This window comes from Schistocerca gregaria, chromosome 4 (assembly GCF_023897955.1).
Source record: "Schistocerca gregaria isolate iqSchGreg1 chromosome 4, iqSchGreg1.2, whole genome shotgun sequence".
NCBI lineage: Eukaryota > Metazoa > Arthropoda > Insecta > Orthoptera > Acrididae > Schistocerca > Schistocerca gregaria.
The window spans coordinates 47,921,809-47,945,294 of NC_064923.1; positions in this window are offsets into that span (position 1 = coordinate 47,921,809).

Sequence of the window (23,486 nt, forward strand, 5' to 3'; positions counted from 1 at the left end):
TTAGAGTTATTACAAAACACGAATAAAACCTGGAAAGACACCAGTAAAACACTTGATCAAAACACTGAAAAATTTCAGCAAATAGACAAAACACTTGAACAAAACGCAGGACAATTGCAGAAAAGATGAACATGATGTGGGGTTTCCCGTAGACTCCTACAGTGCAGTACTTCAGGCGTTATGGTCATCCAAGCATACCTACAGGTGGCATCATTGCTGCCGTAGGAGTCTCTTCGATTCCCGCCAGCTGTGACTACTGGTGGGATAGTTCCCTTCCTCCAGATGAGGTTCCCTGTGCAGCAACCTACATCTAAATCTTAGGGGTATAATGGCAAATATTTTAACTGGCTACTGAGGAGAGTTTACTGGACAACGTTATATCAGTATTTACTTTAATTACACACTAATAATTATAGCTATTACGAGTAGTACGTGTTTAGGTTGCTTACTACCTCCAAGTAGATATGGCAAGCCGTAAGTCCTTGTTTCCCTTGGCAGCAGGTCATGTGTTGAAGTGTGGATCTGTAGACGCAAAACGTTTAGTCTATACTGACAGGCGTATTCCCGTTAGTGGTACACTTACCACTGTGCAGAAAACATCCGGTAGCAAATAGTGTGACATATTTACGGGAAGACTGTTAGACGCAGAGGAAAAACAGCTAACACAATGAGATGGGTACATATTAAGGTGCCAATAATCAGAATATCTCCGCTTTTACCTCTAATATCTTGTGTGTATGTATACTCTGTAGCTAACTGTACAGTGAACGGTGAAGGGTTCTTCGGAAATAATTACACGTTTTCTGTACTGTTTCATTCGGTTATTGACTGGAAGAGAATGAATCTCTGTATGCTTTCGTACGCGTCTAATGGCGCATGTAAGTAGCACAAGCTTACAATACAAGTTGTTGTTGTTGTTGTGGTCTTCAGTGCTGAGACTGGTTTTATGCAGCTCTCCATACTACTCTATCCTGTGCAAGCTTCATCTCCCAGTACTTACTGCAACCTACGTCGTTCTGAATCTGATTAGTGTATCCATCTCTTGGTCTCCCTCTACAATTTTTACCCTCCACGCTGCCCTCCAATGTTATATTTGTGATCCCTTGATGCCTCTGAACATGTCCTACCAACCGGTCCCTTCTTCTTGTCAAGTTGTGCACAAACTCCTCTTCTCCCCAATTCTATTCAATATCTCCTCATTAGTTCTGAATCTGGTTAATGTATCCATCTCTTGGTCTCCCTCTACAATTTTTACCCTCCACGCTGCCCTCCAATGTTATATTTGTGATCCCTTGATGCCTCTGAACATGTCCTACAAACCGGTCCCTTCTTCTTGTCAAGTTGTGCACAAACTCCTCTTCTCCCCAATTCTATTCAATATCTCCTCATTAGTTACGTGATCTACCCATCTAATCTTCAGCATTATTGTGTAGCACCACATTTCGAAAGCTTCTATTCTCTTCTTGTCCAAACTATTTATCGTCCATGTTTCACTTCCATACATGGCTATACTCCATACAAATACCTCCAGAAACGACTTCCTGACACTTAAATCTATACTCGATGTTAACAAATTTCTCTTCTTCAGAAACGCTTACCTTGTCATTACCAGTCTACATTTTATATCCTCTCTACTTCGACCATCATCAGTTATTTTGCTCCCTAAATAGCTAAACTCCTTTACTACATTAAGTGTCTCATTTCTTAATCTAATACCCTCAGCATCACACAACTTAATTCGACTACATTCCATTATCCTCGTTTTGCTTTTGTTGATGTTCATTTTATATCCTCCTTTAAAGACACTGACCATTCCATTCAACTGCTCTTCCAAATCCTTTGCTATCTCTGACAGAATTACAATGTCATCGGCGAACCTCAAAGTTTTTATTTCTTCTCCATGGATTTTAATACCTACTCCGAATTTTTCTTTTGTTTCCTTGACTGCTTGCTCAATATACAGATTGAATAACATCGGGGAGAGGCTGCAACCCTGTCTCACTCCCTTCCCAACCGCTGCTTCCCTTTCATGTCCCTCGACTCTTATAACTGCCATCTGGTTTCTGTATAAATTGTAAATAGCCTTTCGCTCCTTGTATTTTATGCCTGCCACCCCTAGAATTTGAAAGAGAGTATTCCAGTCAACATTGTCAAAAGCTTTCTCTAAGTCCACAAATGCTAGAAACGTAGGTTTGTCTTTCCTTAATCTTTCTTCTAAGATAAGTCGTAAGGTCAGTATCGCCTCACGTGTTCCAATATTTCTACGGAATCCAAACTGATCTTCCCCAGGGTTGGCTTCGACTAGTTTCTCCATTCGTCTGTAAAGAACTCGCGTTAGTAGAATGAGATTTTCACTCTGCAGCGGAGTGTGCGCTGATATGAAACTTCCTGGCAGATTAAAACTGTGTGCCCGACCGAGACTCGAACTCGGGACCTTTGCCTTTCGCGGGCAGGTGCTCTACCAAATGAGCTACCGAAGCACGACTCACGACCGGTACTCACAGCTTTACTTCTGCCAGTATCCGTCTCCTACCTTCCAAACTTTACAGAAGCTCTTCTGCGAACTTTGCAGAACTAGCACTCCTGAAAGAAAGTATACTGCGGAGACATGGCTTAGCCACAGCCTGGGGGATGTTTCCAGAATGAGATTTTCACTCTGCAGCGGAGTGTGCGCTGATATGAAACTTCCTGGCAGCTGTGAGTACCGGGCGTGAGTCGTGCTTCGGTAGCTCAGTTGGTAGAGCACTTGCCCGCGAAAGGCAAAGGTCTCGAGTCTCGGTCGGGCACACAGTTTTAATCTGCCAGGAAGTTTCAATTCGCGTTAGTATCTTACAGCTGTGGCTTATTAAACTGATTGTCAGGACTGGCTCTCCCAAGGCCGTCAGTAGTTCTAATGGAATGTTGTCTACTCCCGGGACTTGTTTCGAATCAGGTCTTTCAGTGCTCTGTCAAACTTTTCACGCAGTATTGTATCTCCCATTTCGTCTTCATCTACATTCTCTTCCATTTCCAGAATATTGTCCTCAAGTACGTCGCCCTTGTATAGACCCTCTATATACTCCTTCCAACTTTCTGCTTTCTTATAAAAGTAATACCATTTAATTTCCCTAACACTAAAGTCACCTCATCATCCCATTTCGTATCGCTTCTTAGTTCATATACAGTAAACAACTGTGGTCCTATAAGACTGTCTTGGGCTGCACCCAGAGCCACTTGTCCGTATGTAGATTATCTCCGTTAAAAATGACATGCCGTACCCTAATTTGAAACAAGTGTTCAATTCAGTCTCAAAACTAGTCACATACTCTGTACGCTGACATTTCGTTCACCAGGCGTAGTACGTAACTGTTTCGCACACCTGTGCGTTTGCTTTGTAGACTATTTATTTGTACGAGGCTGTGCGTGGGCCAGCAATCCTTGATGCTTGTCTTCTTATCTTGAGTTCTTTGGCCGCTTCTCTCAGGACGAACTTCTGGGTTCCTAGGTGGCGGCGCCCGTTGAGAATGGGTACTTAAGGAATAGTGAAGACAGTACAGTGGCGAGTTACGTGGATGAGAGCAGCGTGGGGACCTTGACTGTTCGCAGCGTGATGATATCGGCACGAAGGCCGTGACACGTAGCACGTAATTGCACCCTGCTCAGAAGGTCTGGTAAAAATGTAACATGACTGCTATTGGGTCTTGGCGCTGTTGTCATATGTCAGACTTAAGCAGATTTAATAATCTTACTTTAGTGTGAAAGAGAGAAAAGTAATAGTAGTTTATTTGTGGCACACTAATTCAACTGTTAGGTCACTTGAGCTGTTAACCGTACTAAAATTTGTAGCCATGTCATAAATTTTAAGTTCTGTTATTAAATATTTTTAGAGCAGCTGGAAGTCTCGCCTTGCCCAATTGACTACATACATTGTCTTGGGTGTCAGTAAAGCTGACATGGATTATAAGAATGCACCTTTAATACTTTTGAGTAACCTATATTTAAAGTCATGTGTGGCTGTGTACCATCTTGGCTGGTGGGCCGTAATTAGAAACAATTCTGTTCAAAAGTTGGTTAACCGAAAGACAGCAAATTAACGGTTGTTAGAGTAAGAATTTGGGCCGTTGGTGTTTTCGGTTAAAACTATTGATTTCTTTCAGCGAAAAGTTGTAATTCTTTGTTAATTTCAATTACTGGAATAATTTTTAAAGATCTATTTTCTTTTTATTGCCTATTTTATAGTCTTGCCAATGCTATAGCCTTAAGGTTGTTCTCGTAAGTCCTTCCTCAGTTTATTGTGTTGGTGAACGTCTTCAGTGCCGTTTATTTGGTATATGCAGAAGGACTTCATCCAAAATGAAAAGGCTCTTTCTCACTAAGAAATTTTCGGAGCTTTCTGCCGTTAGTAAACCTTTGTAGCATTTCGACCACAGACTTCTTTGAAGAATATAAGTAACATAAATTTAAAGCCACTCTGGCACCAGCCTCATGCACACAGATACGATCTTACGTTCTTTAATGGAGTGTCGATGCATGTATTAAATGTAGTGCGCGGTTATTTATTTTGTTTTCTTAACTGAATACATTTTTTAATTGTACGCATATTGCGCACTGCATCTGAAAATTTTTTAAATAAATGTTATTTGATGTGATTTTTTTCGTGATTTTTCACTGGGTTAACTTCAAAACCAATTCTCAAACAGCTCCATGCTGTTTCAGAGGGGGGATTGTAAAGTTTTAACTATCACCCTTAAAAAAAATGGTAAAAGTTTGTGTTGATTTCTTGTTGTCAGTTCTATGCTTTGGTTGCCATCTACATTTATACATTTTTCACAGCGTTTCTTGGCCTTCCAAGTGGCTTGTCTGCGGATGTCTGCAGATTTTATCTTAAACCATTCTTCTACTTCATGAAGGATGTCATCTGTGTTGTCAAATCGGCAACAACGCAACGGACTCTTCATTTGTGAGAAGACGAAAAGTCATTTAGTACGAGATCGTGAGGCGGATTCTGCAAGATCTCAAAGCCACATGGCCCATTTTGTCAACTACAACTTAAGACGAGGGAACTGGGGCAGTGTCAGCCAGAAGACGCGCCGTTTCTTAATAAGAGCATCTCGTGACTTGAACTGAAGCAGCCGGCAGTGATGGTTTGATCCTTGGTACGGTAATCTGTGAGGATGACTCCACTTGAAACGTCCCCTTTGAACAATTATACAAGACTGTGCTTAAACTGACACACAATATTTTTTAGCGCAACGCAATCTGGCTTTCAATATTCCCTACAGAAGAATGGCCCTGACTCACATTAACCTATACCTCTCACAAATCACTTACCTCACAAAAATCTTCGTTACTCGAACTACTGCAATACAGCGAGCGCCACTACTGCCAGCTAAATAAAAGATTCAAACTACTGAAGGCACTAACTACTGATAGGGATAGTTAGCAAATGAAAGATTTTAATAGCGAACAAACAATGTATTTACTTTAATATCATCAAAAGTCATAATATATATAGCAGTTCATGACATCCAGTCTTACAAATTTCAAAACTCCGCCATTTCTCTCCACGCATCCATCACTGCTGGCGGCTCACCTCCAACTGCGCAACGCTACGCGCTGTTCACATCCATCTGCCCAACACTACAATGGCAGACAACAATGCAAACTAGCCATAGACTGCGCCCAGCACAGCCAGTGGTTTTTCATACAGAGCGCTACGTGGCGTTACCAATAAGAAAACCTAAACAGCCAACTTACACACTACAGACTCAAAAAACTGAAAGCAGGACCTTTTCACCTGATTTTTAGCATTGACTCTTGGGGTCAGGAGCATGTGATAATTTTCGAAATTCCTTTGCCATCTCACAGTAGTGTCATAAGACGAGCAGTTTTGCCCTTCAAATGCAGGAACTTTATTACATTACGAGCCTCCAATTTCTCCATCTCACACCTCAGTTACTTCTGGCATTGTCTATAAAAATAATATACACAGTTAACCGAAATTTTCTTAGGAACGAATGATAACACTGTCATAATCTCATCTATGTAGCATAATAATTTCCGCGTGATAATTTGAACCTTACGATACCCCTCACATGCCATAACCTGCCACTTACAGCGAATCTGTCCCACCATTTGCGTTATATTCTTTTTACAAAGGTCACTCTGCACACTGTCAAATATAATTGAAGAAAATAATTTATTTTACAAAATATCTTATATCTTTACACAGCTTTAGTATAATATCTTTTCTTGCTTCTGAATACTTCCCAACAATTTGGTAACTTCTGTACTGCGGAAAAGCCACTTTCATTGCTCAGCTGTCTAAGTACTCTGGTCATCTCGCGTGAAGCTTTATTAATTACATCAAAACGCTTTCGACGGGGTTGTTCCTTCAGTTTGAGACACCAATCAAGGTGTGATTGCGCCATATCAGGGCTGTATGTTGGGTGGGGAAGTGTTTCCCATACATATTTATCCAGCGATTGTCTCACCAGTAGAGCAGTATGCGGTCTTCCGATATCGTGCAAAATGAGGACAGCAACTGCATGCATGTCAGGGCTCTTTGAAGGCTATTCGGATGCAAAACATTTTGCAGAAACAGTTTATATTACGCAACTGTTATAGACGTACCCTGGGACTGTCTGTAGCTATGACCCCATTCGTGTCATACGCAAAAATCATCATCAGTTTCACCTTTGATTATTGGAGGCGGAATTTTTTCGGGCATGGAGTGTCGGAACGTCTCAATTGTGACGACTCAGACGTCAGTTCTGGCTCAAAATATCATATCTAGGTTTCATAAAGTGCAAAAATACACTTCAGAAACAGTTCTCCCTCTGTTCGATAACGGAGAAACAACTCTCCTGCGATTCTTTTGCGTCCTGCTGTCTGCTCTCCACTCACATCATGGGGAACCAGTCCGGCAGTTACATTTCTCATCTAACTTTTCAGTTATGTTTATGTAAACTGAAGTGACAGATATTCTGGCCTCTTATACAGTTTGTTTACATACTTTTCGTCAATCCTTTCTCAAACTGCCATTAAAAGTAGCTTGAGGGGTGATGCTGATTACATGGTATTAGTGGCAGAAAGTGAGCGGAGAGTGAATAACATGCTCAAAGATCTGAATGAAGGTTTTGTTGAATATGGGATGCAAATAAATACAGCAAAAACAAAGGGTATGGTCATCAGTACAAGACGCAGACTGTCCAATATTAAAATAGGACAATGTACCATTAGCCAAGTAAGTGATTTTAAATATCTCGGAAGCACAATAACTGAAGACTTAAGATGTGACCAGGAGGTGCCGGCCGCGGTGGTCTCGCGGTTCTAGGCGCGCAGTCCGGAGCCGTGCGACTGCTACGGTCGCAGGTTCGAATCCTGCCTCGGGCATGGATGTGTGTGATGTCCTTAGGTTAGTTAGGTTTAAGTAGTTCTACGTTCCAAGGGACTGATGACCACAGCAGTTGAGTCCCATAGTGCTAAGAGCCATTTGAACCTTTTTTTTTTTTTTTTTTGGCAAGGAGGTGAAAACTCGAACTGCCATAGCAAAGGAGGCATTCGACAGAAAGAGGAGACTCCTATGTGGCAAATGTTTTGTCTGGAGTGTGGCACTATATGGGTCAGAAAAAAATGGTTCATATGGCTCTGAGCACTATGCGACTTAACTTCTAAGGTAATCAGTCGCCTAGAACTTAGAACTAATTAAACCTAACTAACCTAAGGACATCAGACACATCCATGCCCGAGGCAGGATTCGAACCTGCGACCGTAGCGGTCGCTCGGTTCCAGACTACACCTCCTAGAACCGCACGGCCGCTCCGGACGGCAATATATGGGTCAGAAACATGGACACTGGGACGAGAAGATGAAAAAAGGTTGGAAGCACTTGAGATATGGATGTGGAGAAGAATGGAGAGAATAAGCTGGATGGAAAGTGTGAATAATGAAAAAGTACTAGAAAGGGTTGGTGAGAGAAGATGTCTGCTGAAGGTTGCAAGAGAAAGGAAAAAGAACTGGTTGGGACATTCATTGAGAAGGGAGTGCTTGCTAGTAGATGCTTTGGAACGATTGGTTTGTGGGAGAAGACTGAGAGGAAGGAGAAGATACAAGATGATAGACGACATAGAAGGAAGAGAAAATTATGCACACCTGAAGAGGATGGCAGAAGACCGGACAACCTGGAGAACTACCGTGTACAGACCTGCCTTCAGGCAGACTACTGATGGTGATGATGAGGGGTGTTGTCTGCTGCAGTTGAACGGCTTCCATTTCTGGGGTTGTCCTCAGTGCGACCTACACGTAAACAAGCTGACGGAAGGTTCCTCTAAGTATCGTTTAAGTTCCTCTTACATTTCGTAGAAGAGTCAGTAGTAACTATGCCATCATGATACTGTGCTACGCTCCACTACACTATTCCCACACATCTCTCTCAAGGCGTCATAAATTTACGTTGGGTTCTTTCCACGCACGAATTTGATTTTGCTTTAGGTGCGGTCGTCACTACGTGTAATACTACCTGAGTCGGTTTCAGCTTTCACTTTAAAACTAAATTATTCACGATACAGCCACGCGAACCAGCAAACACATTCACTACTCTCATGCTTAAAGTCTCTCTCTGACATGAATTTCAGTTTGACCGCGCCTCTGTAACGGTGGCGCATGCTCCGTGTGCAGGACTTTTGAAATGACCCTAGTAGTTTTATAAGTTTCACTGACAGAACTGAACGAACATTGGAGCCATTAATAACATCATACCCGATTATGCGGTAATAGTATACGTGATAATCAGTTCGTGCATTAACTTCATAACGACAACTCTGGCAATGCGCTCAAGTTTCTTCGATGCGCAGAGCGTGTAATGGTACTTGAATTACGTAACCATTACGGCACCTCAAATCAACCTCTCGATACCAGCAATATTCTACTGTGTTTCTGTAAAGTAGTTAACATGTTTCTGAAACAACATTCAGATTTGATTTCATTAACGTAGAGGTCCTTTGATACATCGATATGTTTATGTTGCAATGATATTATTCTTATGTGTATTCTTTCTTTTGTCACTATGATCTTTGTCATACTTGTATGATTTTTGGGCGCGTAAGCGATTATTAGTTAGAGAGTCGAACCTTGAGAAGGTCAAGTCTTGGACGTCTTGTTGCAAAGACGCATATTGTACTCAGCTTATAAAATGTGAACTTCAACAGTGAGGAAGACTTTTTCAAGTATGTTTTGTATTGTGAAGTGATGTTTTGTGTGTTACGTGATATTGCAGCAAAAGTAATAAAAAAGAATTGTAACTTAAATTCAGACTGCTGATTTTTTTTTATTTTTTTTTTACGTCACCATTGTGCTACCTTTCAGAGGTTTAATCTTCAAGAATGGTTTCTCAAAACACATCTATAAAACTTTTGAATATAGCAGAATAAAACCTAGGCCTCTTTGCATCCGAGCTTGGAATCATCACCACCGATTTTCGGCGATTGAGCCATGATTTTACAACGAGACCAGCGTGGGAAATGCGAAAAAATGAGTGCCTAGTTTATTTATAATTACATGAAATGACTTTATTAACTGTGCTCTAATCACACCTGCCACATAATAACTTTGTTGTCGCCCGAAAATGCAGTATTTAGCAGCGTGAGCAACACCACAATCATTATTAAATTTTGACCTTTGTTGTGGTAGGGTTGTTAGAAGCGGGAGCAGGCTGTGGTAGAGGCTGTGAGAGCTACCTGCCTGCCGCGGAGACCACCGAGCACGGCTCACCCTCTCAGTTGCCGCCAAGCACACTCCTTATCTGAAGCACTCCTTGTGGAGGGGGAGTGTTGACAAAGTCGAAGCTGTTACCGGTCCCCAGAATAGGAACCCATTTACTTCGGGCCCACACCAGCGAGAAATGAGATAAAATATTCATAAAACCGCGAGTGGTTGATAGCGTTTCCAATTTAACAGATGGTCGGAGCGCAAGAGGGAGCCACCAGCTGCCTAGGGTCATCGAGGTAGCTCCCCTGGTGCGTGAGCGCCTGTGGCTATCTTCCGCGCTCCGTGATCAGGCTAGCGTACAACGAGATGACAAAGGAATGCACCCCGCCAGAGATAGTACTGCTCTACCACACGTCAATGATTTCCGTAGTACGCAGACTGGGAACCCCGATCCAGGAGCATATAATTTTCAAGTGTCTGCAGACTCCTGTCGCCTCCCACGTTTTGATAAGTATAAGTAATGACTTTATATCGCTCTGTTTTTGATTAAGAATTATTTACTGATTTCTGATTACTGACTATAACACTGTCTGAAGCAGGGATATATCAGATCATCAGAAGATTAAAATGTTAATTTAGAAGACGCTCACACAACCAGAATAATTCTTACCGTCACGTAAGTTACTAATTTTGTATTCCTTGCGGTTCTGTTCCTAGCAACGGTAAATGAAAATTTACTGCTCCAAAAACACTATTTAGTAGACTATTAATGCGGACGGCAGAAATGCTCGCAGCGACTGGAAACGAAAGTCAGATGCCAGACTGAAATTCATTGGAAGAATTCTTAGTGAATACAGTACATCCGCGAAGTAGGTATCTGTGAAGAACCTCTTCCGTCGGCACTTGAAGATAGCTCGTCAGCATTTGTAGAGGAAACTGAGAAGATCCAAAGGATAGTAACGCGTTTCATCAAAGGTTCGTATGCTAAGAGCGACAGCGTTATGCGTGAAAGCTGGACGTGAGGCGTTATGCGTCACTGTGACGGTGGCTGTTAAAATTTCCTGAGTTTACTTCCCTAAAAAAATCAATCTGTATATTGCTTTCTCTTACGTATGTCTTCCGAAAAAACGATGAAAGTAAAACGAAAGGGCAGAAGTGACAATGACATACAATGTGCTCTCCGCCACACTCCATAACGTGGTCTACTGTTCATATATATATATAGATAGATGTAGAACTAATGTTGCATATGAGAGTATTTTAAATAACATTGTTCGGTATACAAATCAGTATAACAGTAATGTGACGTACGGTTTAGAACAACAGGAACACTAAACCAATACATTTTATGAAATGGCAACTCCATATGCGCAAAAAGTACGTATTCAAGTGAAATGCGTGAAATAATATTTTTCATTTCATTAAATATTTGTGAAAAACAGATTTTCTACAACTAGAATATATATATATTCACAGTATATACAGCATTTCCTTTGACTCATGTTATGCCTAAGGAAAGAGTAACAGATATGTTGAAAGGAAAGTAGTTTTTACCTACCGCCCCCTCAACTTGCAACCTTCCACTTTATGACCCTCGAGACAAATGAAACCAAAACCAAAGGAGGTTGAAGGAGCATCACTTAAACCACTTGTGCTAACTGGAGACTGCAGTGATATGGATATCAATCTTTTGAAGAATGTGAGCAATGCAGCGTGTGTTAATGGAGCTTATTGAATATTGTTTGGCACGTGTGCACGCTTGCCCTACGTTTGTATTCAAACGAAAGGACGGCGCGTCGTTCGCCGTTTTCACTCACTCAGTGACGAAAGTTCAATTCTGCCGAATGGAAGAACTGACAACTTTTCTGACTTAGAAGTGAAAGTCGGCGGATGGTCTACTGTGCGGACAAACTTACTATCTATTGTTATTAGTAGTCTGCGAATGTGAATGGAACTCAGGAAGTGCAGTGTCGAGTGAACATTCCCCAGCGAAGTCTTCAATTACTGAAAAATTAAAGAAAGAATTTACATTTCTTACAGAAAGAGACATAAACGATAAAGTCATGTGTACGATATGCAGAACAATAGGACACAGAGGGAGAATGTTCTCAGACGATCACCTCCAAGGACTCGTCATCGGCATCTACATGTAGCAAGAAGAGGAATTAGTTTTTCAAGAGAAACACTCAAGAATCCCCGAATTGAAACTGGCAGCTGAAGAAAGTATGTTTGCGTTTCATGCCGTCTATCACAATCCTAGCTCCCGATCAAATGTACTTCTTCCTGGATGCGCAAGCTTTGAGACAGGCCTTAATATTATTGTCCTAGAGCAAATGTCTTGTGACTAGGGCCTCCCGTCGGGTAGACCGCTCGCCGGGTGCAAGCCTTTCGATTTGACGCCACTTTGGCGACTTGTGCATCGATGCGGATGAAATGATGATGATTAGGACAAAACAACACCCAGTCCCTGAGCGGAGAAAATCTCCGATCCAACTGAGAATCGAACCCGGGCCCTTAGCATTAACATTCTATCGCACAGACCACTCTGCTACCGGAGGCGGGCAGAGCTAAAAGTGAAGCAACTGTTGTTAACGTGTTTGCCCACTAAGCCGTTATAGTAGCAGCTGATGAATTACAAAAAGCAAAATAAGTTTCGACCAGCGGAAAAATGCTCCTGTAGGAGCACAAAGAAGGCGAACATACTCCCCTTTGTTCCAAGTCGGATACCAGCTGCCTCATTCTACCATGGTCAGCACTTTTAAAAAATTTCGCAAACGTATGGGCATGTGAATACATTCTCGCTCTTTTTGACATACAACACATACAACTTTCCCACAGTCTGCCGTAACTGTCTTTCACTACACCCACTAGTCCATCGCTGTAAATCGCTCATGCCTGTCCAAATAGGGCAAACTAATTTCACGCATCAGACCGGCTGCTACGTGCACAAAAATTTTGCATAGGCTTCAGTACTACAACGCGGAGTTCCCATAACCCTTCTGACGATAACTGAGACACTTTACATGATATTTCTCCGCGCCACTTTCCTTTATAAACTACTTTTCTCCTCACACCCCATGTTACACGCAGAAGTTGGATAATTCTGAACCTCTCCATCTCGGAAACGGTTAAAGATATCAGACAACTGTTCCAAGTTGTTTGACACCGGAATCCTAGGAGTATATCACAAAAATTACAGCCATTTTCTGTGCACAGGCAACTTGAAATCCGCGACTGGGTTTTAGTCCGCCGGCGACGGCGAAAAACGTGAAAAACGATTTTTTTGTGCTTTCCTCAGGAACCGCCCATGAATTTACTCAAATGCATCATTCACTCATTCATTCACGGGTATACTCGCCAGTTTAGTTAAATCATAACTTTATCACTGCTATACTCGTCACCAATATATTTATTTAATTTTTACGTGCATATTTTACGCGTACGCTTTGGATAACTTTCAACCTCTGTATGTGCGAAAGGGATAAAGATACCAAGAAAGTTTCCAGTGTTGTTCGAGAAGGGAGGGGGGGGGGGGGCTAGGAATACATCGTAAAAAGTTCAGCCATTTGCTGTGCATAGCCACCTTGGAATCCGCGTCTGGGGTTTGGTACCAAAAAATCATGTTTTCGACCATTTTTAAACCTACAGGCAATATAGTTTGTACGAATTATACCCGAAACATTTATGAACATGCATCATTCATTCATTCATCTCGGGTATTCCGGTCAATTTAAATCAGTGCATATTACAGATATAGCCATCAGTCAATTTATGTAATAAATTTTACTAGCGTCTTTTACTTACAGAAGCTGTGTAACTTTGAATCTCTATATCTTGTAAACGGGTAAAGAGGTCAATAAAATTTTCAAGGTAATTTGAGAACTTAAGTATATATGGTAAAAATTTCAGCCATATGCTGTGCATTGGCATCTTGGAGTCATCGTCTGAGTTTTGGTCCACTAGTGGTTGCGAAAATATGGTAAAAAAACTTGTTATTTGGGTTTTCCGAGAAACCGCACATGAACGAATGGTGCCTCCATAAGTACAATTGAGCCCACCAGAGACCACATAAAAGGTAAAAAGAACCAACCGACTTCCTGTATTAGCCTAAGCAGGAGGAAGTGTATACATTCATACTTTCATTCTTTAGTGTAGAGTAGTGAAACTAAGACGATTTTTCTATTCGGTGTTCAAATGGTGCCTATCCCGAGGGCTATCCAACACACTAGACCCTACTTCATATCACGAATGGAGCCAAAAGTATGAGCACCGGAAATTGTAGTTCTTAAGCGGTGCGTTTTGGTACATATTGATAAGCATGCTGTCAAATGTATACCGAAAAGTACTGATACGTCAGATCACAGACCAATGAAAATGATTCCATTAGTGGTTTGTTGTTACATCTCGATACAAAAATCGAAATTTTGGATATCAGAGATGCTCCAAACGAAACATATAGAAGTTCAGTCTACTCAGAAAAGTTTGACAAAATATGGTTTAATAGGCAATGTAACTGCATTGTCTGCATTCAGTGCAAATACCAGTTTTGGGAGAGCTAACCATAATGGAACACAGAATGTTTACCAGAAAATTAAAGCAAAATTAAATAAATCATTTGTTGATATTGGCTTGGTGCTCACGTTTTGCACAATACTGTTCAGCCAGCAGTAGATGGTCTGCCAGTTGAAGCTGAGGTGGTTCTGTCCAAAGTTTGTAAATACTTTGCTGTGAGAACTGATGCCTTAAAAGAATTGTGTAAGGTTATTGGTGTTGAATACAAGTCTCTGTTAAGTAACAGCAAAGCAGGTCGACTGTTTCTACTTCCTACCTCGGCGGCTGAACTGGATAGTTCTGAAGGACATACGTCACACTTTCTGTCCCTTGAAAACTGTCCTCAAATTTTGCTGAATTTCTTCTCTAATAGCTCTTCCCCATTACGTTTGAGGTTTTTAGTTGTTCAGTTAGAAGTTTTTGTTGTTACCATGAAACTGAGAGTCATAATATCTCACTCATTGAAACTTCTAATTTCACTGACAATTTTACACAAAAGTTAATTACTAGAAATGTCAGTAGGTTCACGACAACAGGAGCTACAGAAATGCTGAAAAATCTTCTGGAAGAAGGAATTATTATCGAAGAAAAGTTATGTAAATCATTTGGAACTATTTTTGATGATTGTGTGAATTACATAAAAAAGTGGACCTCATGTCAGTAGGCCGGCCGCGGTGGTCTCGCGGTTCTAGGCGCTCAGTCCAGAACCGCGTGACTGCTACGGTCGCAGGTTCGAATCCTGCCTCGGGCATGGATATTTGTAATGTCCTTAGGTTAGTTAGCTTTAAGTAGTTCTAAGTTCTAGGGGACTGATGACCACAGATGTTAAGTCCCATAGTGCTCAGAGTCATTTGAACCATCATGTTAGTATTTAGACATACAGGATGTATCTTGGATTCCTTGCAACAATCTGCCTCACTGGACTCGTATTCAGGATTCTAATAGGTCTTTGCATATGATAACATTACAGAGATTGGATAACGAAGAAATACTTGAGAAAGATGGGCTGCAATATTTAAAAAATGTGAAATTTGTAAAGATTCTTTGGAAAACCTACAGAGAACTGTTATCTTTTACATAACCGGTATGTTTTCCCGGGAACAAATGTTTCAGTAGAGAGGGTTTTCAGTTTGATTAATATGTACAGGCATGATAAAAGAGTTAGTGCTAGTTTTGATACATTGAGAGCTTTTATTATTGCGAATACTCATATCAAGCTTTCTTGCACAGAATTTGATGATTATCTTCTTCTGAAAAGAAACTGCTAAAATCAATTCTTTCTTCTGATAAATTTAGCATCTTAAAATGAAATATGTAATTTGATTTTGATTACTTATTGCTTATATTACATAGTCTTTAAGAGTAACAAATTGTATCTATTGAAAACAGTGGGTGACTAAATAGTGCAGAAAATATATCCGTGGCATTTTAATAAAGAGTATATATTAGTCTTTTTCATTCTGAAGAAAATAGTTTTCTTTATGTGTGGAGACAGATTTTCCTTTCTGGTCCACAAACTCCTGGTAAATTCTTGCTGTGGATTTTTCAGCTGCATCATCACCATGGGCCTACTAATCGATTTCAAAATATCACGATAACTGATAAGCAAGTAAGCGTGAGTTTAGTAATGACGTTAAGTATAAACACAAGTGTCCCGATTTTTCCTGTTTGAAATCTGGCCAGCCTAGCAGAAAGCTGTCTAGTTTGAAGTGGGACACACTTGCAGATAGACGACGCGCTAAACGGAATGTTCTGCTCACTAAATTAAGAATTCCGATCTTGGCCGAGGATGTAGAGCGTATGTTATTACTACCAACTTTCAAATCGCCCAGTGGTCACCAATCAGGACAAGGGGAATTAGAGCGCGTAATGAGGCGTTCAGACAGTCGTTTCCCGCTTTTCCCTCGCGCGATGCGCGAGTGGAACAGAGGGGTGGGGTGGGGGAAAAGGGGGGGGGTGAGTATGACTTTGGCGCGCATTGTGCTCTCCGCCACACGCCGGTTGGTGGCTAGCGGAGTATATAATGAAGATTTAGATGTAGGCCATTATCAAGCGACCAGTCACAACAGGTGAGGAGACTGATTAGATGATAATAACCTAGCGGACGAAACAGAATCGTGTAAATAATTTGATATTTAATAGTTCAATTGGTTCAAATGGCTCTGAGCACTATGGGACTTCACATCTGAGGTCATCAGTCCCCTAGAACTTAGAACTATTTAAACCTAACCAACCTAAGGACATCACACACGTCCATGCCCGAGGCAGGATTCGAACCTGCGACCTTAGCGGTCGAACGGGTCCAGCCTGAAGCGCCACAAGATAACAAACTATTCTATAATATTGAATTGTAAACATTCACTGATATCTTTTTCTTCGCTGTGGTTAACTGAAAGTACTCGGCAGGGCTGGGGGGTAGCGAAAGATTGAAATGGAAAAATTAGTTTTGTGTTGAACATAATATGTTTCAAGTTAATACGATTTGAATTCTCTGATTCGGCACTTGACATTAAGTGGTATTAATGAAAAATTATTTTTATTTTTATTTATTTATTTATTTATTTTTTCTTTGCTTTTTCTTACTGCGAGTTCAAATTCGCCATATGGTGAATCCAGATTGATTATCAAGAGAATCACAAAAGATAGTGAACAACAGACGGGATATTAGCGAGTCATGAAATTTTGAAATGTTGGAACAGAAATGTTAAAATTTCTATTACGCAGACAAAATGTGACAGTAGCTGGGAGCATTATCTTGGAAATGATTTTTCGCAATGCATTCCCAGCAACTGAAAGAAATACATTAAAACCTATATTGCGCTACTGTTACTACCAGTAGGAGAAGAATGGTCGCTAGTTCACAGACAGCATGTCATGTTCTACTTTATCCTTATTCTTAGAAGACGGAAGTGCATAACCCTGCCTCGATGGTTACACGAGAATAACAAATGCATTTATTGATGGTGCCGCAAATAAAGACTACAGTAAGAAGCCGTAATTGTTAGTCGTAAGATATGACGAGATATTGAAATCCGTGCTTCCTTCACTTTTTTATGGTTTTGTAGTATGAATATAACTCTTCAAAAGGTTTCTGCTTTATTCGCAGGAAAAATCCGTTAATAGCTATCATATTCAGGGGTGAGTAAAAGATCTACAATGTGTTTACAGCCTGCTTGATAGGTTTCAGTAGTAATGGAAGATATCTACGTGTATTTCAAAATAAATTTTAACAATTGGTGAAAAAACTCTCCAAATGTATGTGAATCATCTCTATAATCAGTTTTCTACGCAGCGCCCGGTTAACTTCACATTAAACACTGCGCCTAACGAAAATAACTGCGGCTTGCTGCACATGGTTCATCTGGAAGTCTGCCATCTAGCGGCCAGTTATGCTACCACGATGAAGACCTCCGAGCATTCTGCGAGTACTCCGCATTGAAGAGACATCTGACGGCAACGACCAACACTATTACGCAGAACGCCCGCTTCGGACGAGATGGCGACACAGATGTTTCGAAATGACTTACATTCGGAAAGAACGCAATTCAATCCCAGCTCTTGCAACCTACTTTAAGTTTACATAGGATGTCCCGAATAACTTAACGAAAGTAGGGGGACTTCCTTTTTCTTGTTGTGTGCATAGTGCTCGAAACTGAGAATATCAGATGTGAAATATAAAATTATGTACGGTTTTTTCTTTTGTGTCACTTTTCTTCCGTTATACTGTGTTTGTTGCTTACATTTAATTGTTATAGGTTTCTTTTTGTTTTGGACGATTTGTCTGCCTTCTGCCTGTAGTGTTGCACAGATCGATCTGCTTTTGGAGAACTCGTTGTTAGTAGCTTAACATCGAATTCTCCCTTTCTTCTTCTGTGCAGCTGCTCCTGTAGAAACTGAGCTGGTAGATTATATGACGAGTGACGCTCATCACCTACAATAATATCGCTCAGTTATAGAAACGTCAGTAGAGAAAAAAACAACATGAACAGATGGTAACTACTGAAAATCAGTTTTGGTACACTGCGAATGAATTACTTTTGCATTCCGTGTCAGTATTAGCGTTACTCACACTAACGCGCAATCACCTTACTTTTGCAGCTGTCATCATTCTTCAATACAATTATTGTGGTAGGAACGAGGAGGAAGTAGTAAAGTGCTCTGTCGGAATTACAATACACATTTTGCTTAAAGTGATTTATTACACAGAATTTCGAACTTTTATATTAAAATGGAAATATATTATTTTAACTTTCACATGGTGAATAACAAATGCTATGTACTTAGTATTATTATTTATGATGACATTGTGCTAGAAAAAGTAATAACTTAAAGTGTGATAGAGATCGACACGAATACAAGCCGAAACGACAAGTTTTACTTACACACTAAGTATAGCTCAAAGTAAAGAAGGTCTCGAAAGTGACATGAGTTTCAAATAGCTTGGGTAATAATTAGTCAAATTAAAGGGTGAATTACAAAACAGTTGCACGCAAGAGTAATTCAATTCCAGAAGAATAAACTTACAGTTAGCATATAAATCGTTAAAACTGCAGTGCAAAGTTTTTAAAAGAAGCAACAATAATTACATAACTTCAGCTAGTGAACACTTTAAAATTTAAAAATTAAAAACGCATATACCAAATAAAGTAAATTTCAGACACACAGCCATTTCAAACAGTTGCTACCTATAGGAGCTGATGCATCTCATTAGAAACAATGGTATTTCCAAGAAAACAGTAGTGACAGCTCAGAGTGAAATAGCAATTTTCTGTAACTAACACCAAATACTAATTGTCACTGACTAGCTTATAACATACAAATTGAAACACTGAGTAGCGTGCAACACAACTCATTAAAACCCAGATTACTTAATTTAAGAGCTTGACTCCAGTTAATCACACGCAGGAACAAGCCTCACTGTCAAATGGCTGCTTATGGGTTTTTACAAAACATCAGTCATCAAGGTGGCCTTTACAGTGCGTTAACAAAGAAGAACATTTAGGTAGGAGCACCTGAAACTTAGATTTGTTACCACAAGCAACTAACATAACTAAAACATAAGGCATGGCATTTACGCACTTGGTACGTGTATTAGCTATAGATTAGGATGTTAACAAAACACGACCAACTTGAAGTCACAGCACTGTTCAAACTTTGACATGAGAAAAAACGTAACTCGGCTTTCAGGTATAACCACGACTCGGGGAAAGTGTAAGTAGTAAAATAGTTCTCATCGCTTTGTAGAGAACTCGGTAGAAAGTACACAGGCACATAGCTTAGCTCTCTAGACCAGTTAGAATTAGCGCGGTGGCGACAGGATAGCAGAGTAACAATAACTGACAAGACTACAGCAATAGTCTGCCACAGTGTCACCAATTCCACAGCATTTCGAGGTAGCTCACAGTCTCATGATTTGCGCTTAAGGGTGTTAATGGAGCGCTTCGCGATATCCTTGCCCATAGCAAAAGGCAAGCCGGACCACGCTATTACAAATGCGACAGCCACCTTAGGCCAATATTATACTATCATATTTATTTGACAAAGATTTGATCAAAGATATGATCAAATATTCGTCAAATTTGTTTGACAAAGATATTTGACGTGGCGCTAAAAAGGGGTATCACAATGTCATCATATTTTTCGTCTAATTTCAAGATTGTTGAAAACAACAACTTTTTATTATGCGCAGCAGTTGTATGTACCACAACTGCAGCGTGTGCGCATTTGGAAGAAAACTTGGCGAAAAAAAGGGAATGTATCTGGTTGAAGCCGTGAGTTTTACAACGAGACGATAAAACATTCAACAAAATTTGTTACGTGAGCTTCTATTGGAGGACGTCAAGTCGTACATAAATTACTTGAAAATGCATGAGTAGACATTGCAGTATCTCCTCAGCGGAGTGTCTCGTCATATTGCAAAGCACAATACTCACTTAAGAACTGCTATATCTGCAGAAGACAGGCGACAGTAACACTCCGATTTCTTGCTAAAGGAGAGAGCTACTCTAGATTACAGTACAGCACCTGAATACCACAGTGCACAACAACTAAAATTATACCTAAAACGCGTGAAGCAATTTATAAAGCACTAAAGGACCAATATCTGAAAGTAAATAAATGTTCAAATGTTCAATGATGAGGCACTTTACAATGTGATACGGTATATCGATACATACTTTTGCTTTCTCGTGAGAGTAGCTTGAGCGGAGGCCATTAATTTTCTTTTTTAAGTCGTCAGCCGTGCACCCGGGCCGTATCTCACGGCTAATGACCTCCGCTATTTTATGTACCTCTCCAGTCTTCTTAATCAATTTTTGCACTCAGGGTGCCTCACGTTGTAAAAGCGCCTCATCAGCTTCATACATTTCCTTTAATTTTGTAACTGACGGCATATACGAATTAAACTTCGCAGCCATATTTACAAACACGCTGAAGCGATGCTAGCGCTCCAAGTGGTAACTTTTCACATTGCAGAGAACAGAAGACAAGCGAGGTTTACGATAAAATCTACAGCGAGGCCCTAGATTTGATCATATTTATTTGACGACAGGCGAGATTCGACAAAGTTCAGGTATCACACTATCATATTTCTTTCTCAAAGTTGATACGTCAAATATCTTTGTCAAACAAATTTGACGAATATTTGATCATATCTTTGATCAAATCTTTGTCAAAGAAATACGACAGTGTAATATTGACCTTAGACACACTACACCCGACTGCCCCGCCGCCTGTTGTCGCGCCTCGCGGGGAGCCACTACACAACCCAACACAAACCACAACGCTATTCTAGAAGAGAAACCCTACGGTCGAGTTCACATAGCCTCGTGCTCGCTGCACAAGAAACCCTCTGATGAAAAAAATTCGCGAGAACAATAGAATTATCCACGAAGTGACAATGTGCAGCAAAACGATCGGACAAGAATTTGATGAAAGCAAGCCGGACACCTAATCAGTTTCCTACAGTTTTCTTTGTGTATTTGTGTACAATAGCTCAGTGACCGTCTCGCAGAAGTGTGTAACAGAAATAGTTCCGAACTTCAACTGGCTGGCTCTCCAAAGGCATCTTAAATCTCATTGAAACCTACACAAACACAGCTTATCAAGGGCACCCGAATTTCACCGATAAGCTTTTGGAAGTCCTTCAGGTCACAGAGTACTTGCATTTCGCTTGATTTCTTACCCCCATTTGTCTGTGTTATTGTACCGCGCTGGAAACATTACTATAACGGCGCAGATGTCCGCGGTTTGTGTTGTGTGTCCCGTTTGGATACAAACTTGTTCTATTCACACATATTGGAAAACATTTTGGGAAAAACAGCGACCGGTTTTTCGCAATTGCGCTTAGAAAAACAATCTAGCTCGCACAAATAACATTTATTGGTAACCGGTTTCAGTTCAAAGCGGACTGTCTTCCGACCGTACTCTCAGATATATTTTTATTTATTCACAAGTGGCAACGCCCTTATCGAACATACGCCTACTCTACAAGCCACTTCCATTACCTTCTATTGAGTGCACTATTTGTCCATTCAGTGTTCGTGTTCATTCTACTTGTGTCCTCCCAGATATTATATCTCTACCTACTTTTGGGTCTTCCTCTTCCTCTAGTTCCATCTATTGTCCTTCTGAATGCTATTTTAGGTAGTCTGTTTTGCTCATTCTTGCTATGTGACCTGCCTAGTTAAACCTTCTCTTCTTTAGCACATCTACGATGTTATGTTGTTTGTACAGCTCTCTTAACCCTCGCATGATATCAGCTCTGGAAAAACATATTGTATGCCTTGGTTCTTATTTGATCCCACAGTGATTCAAATGAATTTATGGCGAAAAAATATGAAATATGTTCAAAAAGAAATTATAACTTATTGAGAAACATATGCACGATTTTGATATTCATAGTTTCTTAATATAAATAACTTACATATAAATCGTAATTATTTACTACATCTGTTTGAAATATAAAAACATATTTTGTTTAGTTTGTTTAGTTCCAAAAATTATTTTAACACAAAATATTCATAGCCCACACACTCTGTAACAGTGCCGTAATTTATTAAAATTATGTGTAATATCGATTACATGGAATTTTATTAGAAATACATTCATACTCGCTGTCTGTGTCATATGACGAACAATAATTACGCAACACACTTATCCTAGCATGTTCTTTACATACAAACTTGTGACACCCATCACATTTGTGATTCACTTTCTTCTCCTTTGACTTGGGGCAGCAATCACACTATTTTCTTCTCAAATTTGGAACATCGGCTTCCTGATTATTGTGTTGTTTTTCCTCTACATGATCCTTGAAGCCCGATGACATTGTTGCTGAACGAATCGTTGTGTTCTGCACTGGGGCGATAGGATTCGTCGTTCAATGTGAAGTTTGACTATTCTTTTCCTAGTTCTGAGAGGAATTCTCTTCTTGCAATTTTACTTCTACATCATGTAAAAATTTACAATACAGAACGTAAGGACTGAGGCATGTTAAATTTAGTAAATCAAAAAATACAGCAAGAGGCTACCTTCTTGGTCCACGTTTCACTGAATAATGTCGAGCCATCTTGTCAACTGTATCAACTCATTACTGTTGAGTTGTAGAACATTATTATTTCAGGTTTTTTGCTCATCCTCACTTACATCAAATGTTTGGTGTAGAGTAGACAGCAAAATGAGTGATTTATTTTGTGTAGGAACACACGAAGCTAAATTAGTATTCTGTGCATACCCAAAAGTTGTCTGTAATGGACGCCTCTGTTTTGATAGCAACATTTCTTTTGGTATCTCGTTTTGGTTGGCCCTAAGAGTTCCTTCAAGTGTCAATTTATTAGCAAGAAGTTCTTGTTCCAAATCAAAACCTGTAATCATGTACGACTCGTTTCCCTTGATTAATTTCCCTTCCTTCAGCAGGTTTCCCAGTATACACCTGTGCATTAATGACATCACTGCTCTCACAATCTACAGCAGACCACATTTTTATCCCATACTTTCCAGGTTTCGAAAGAAAGTGCACGTTGAATGGACACCGTCGCCTGAAAGTACACTGATGCTCATCGACTGTAATATAAGGTCCAGGGACATAAGACGAAATTCATGCATCAACGAATATTTCAAACACAGCCTTTATAGGTTCCGCTTATGATCCGGAAGCAGCTTTCCCTTCTTCCCTTGCAAGTTTATTATCGAACTGGAGGAACATCAAAATATCAAGAAATCTTGAAAAGCTCATTCTGGCTCAAAAA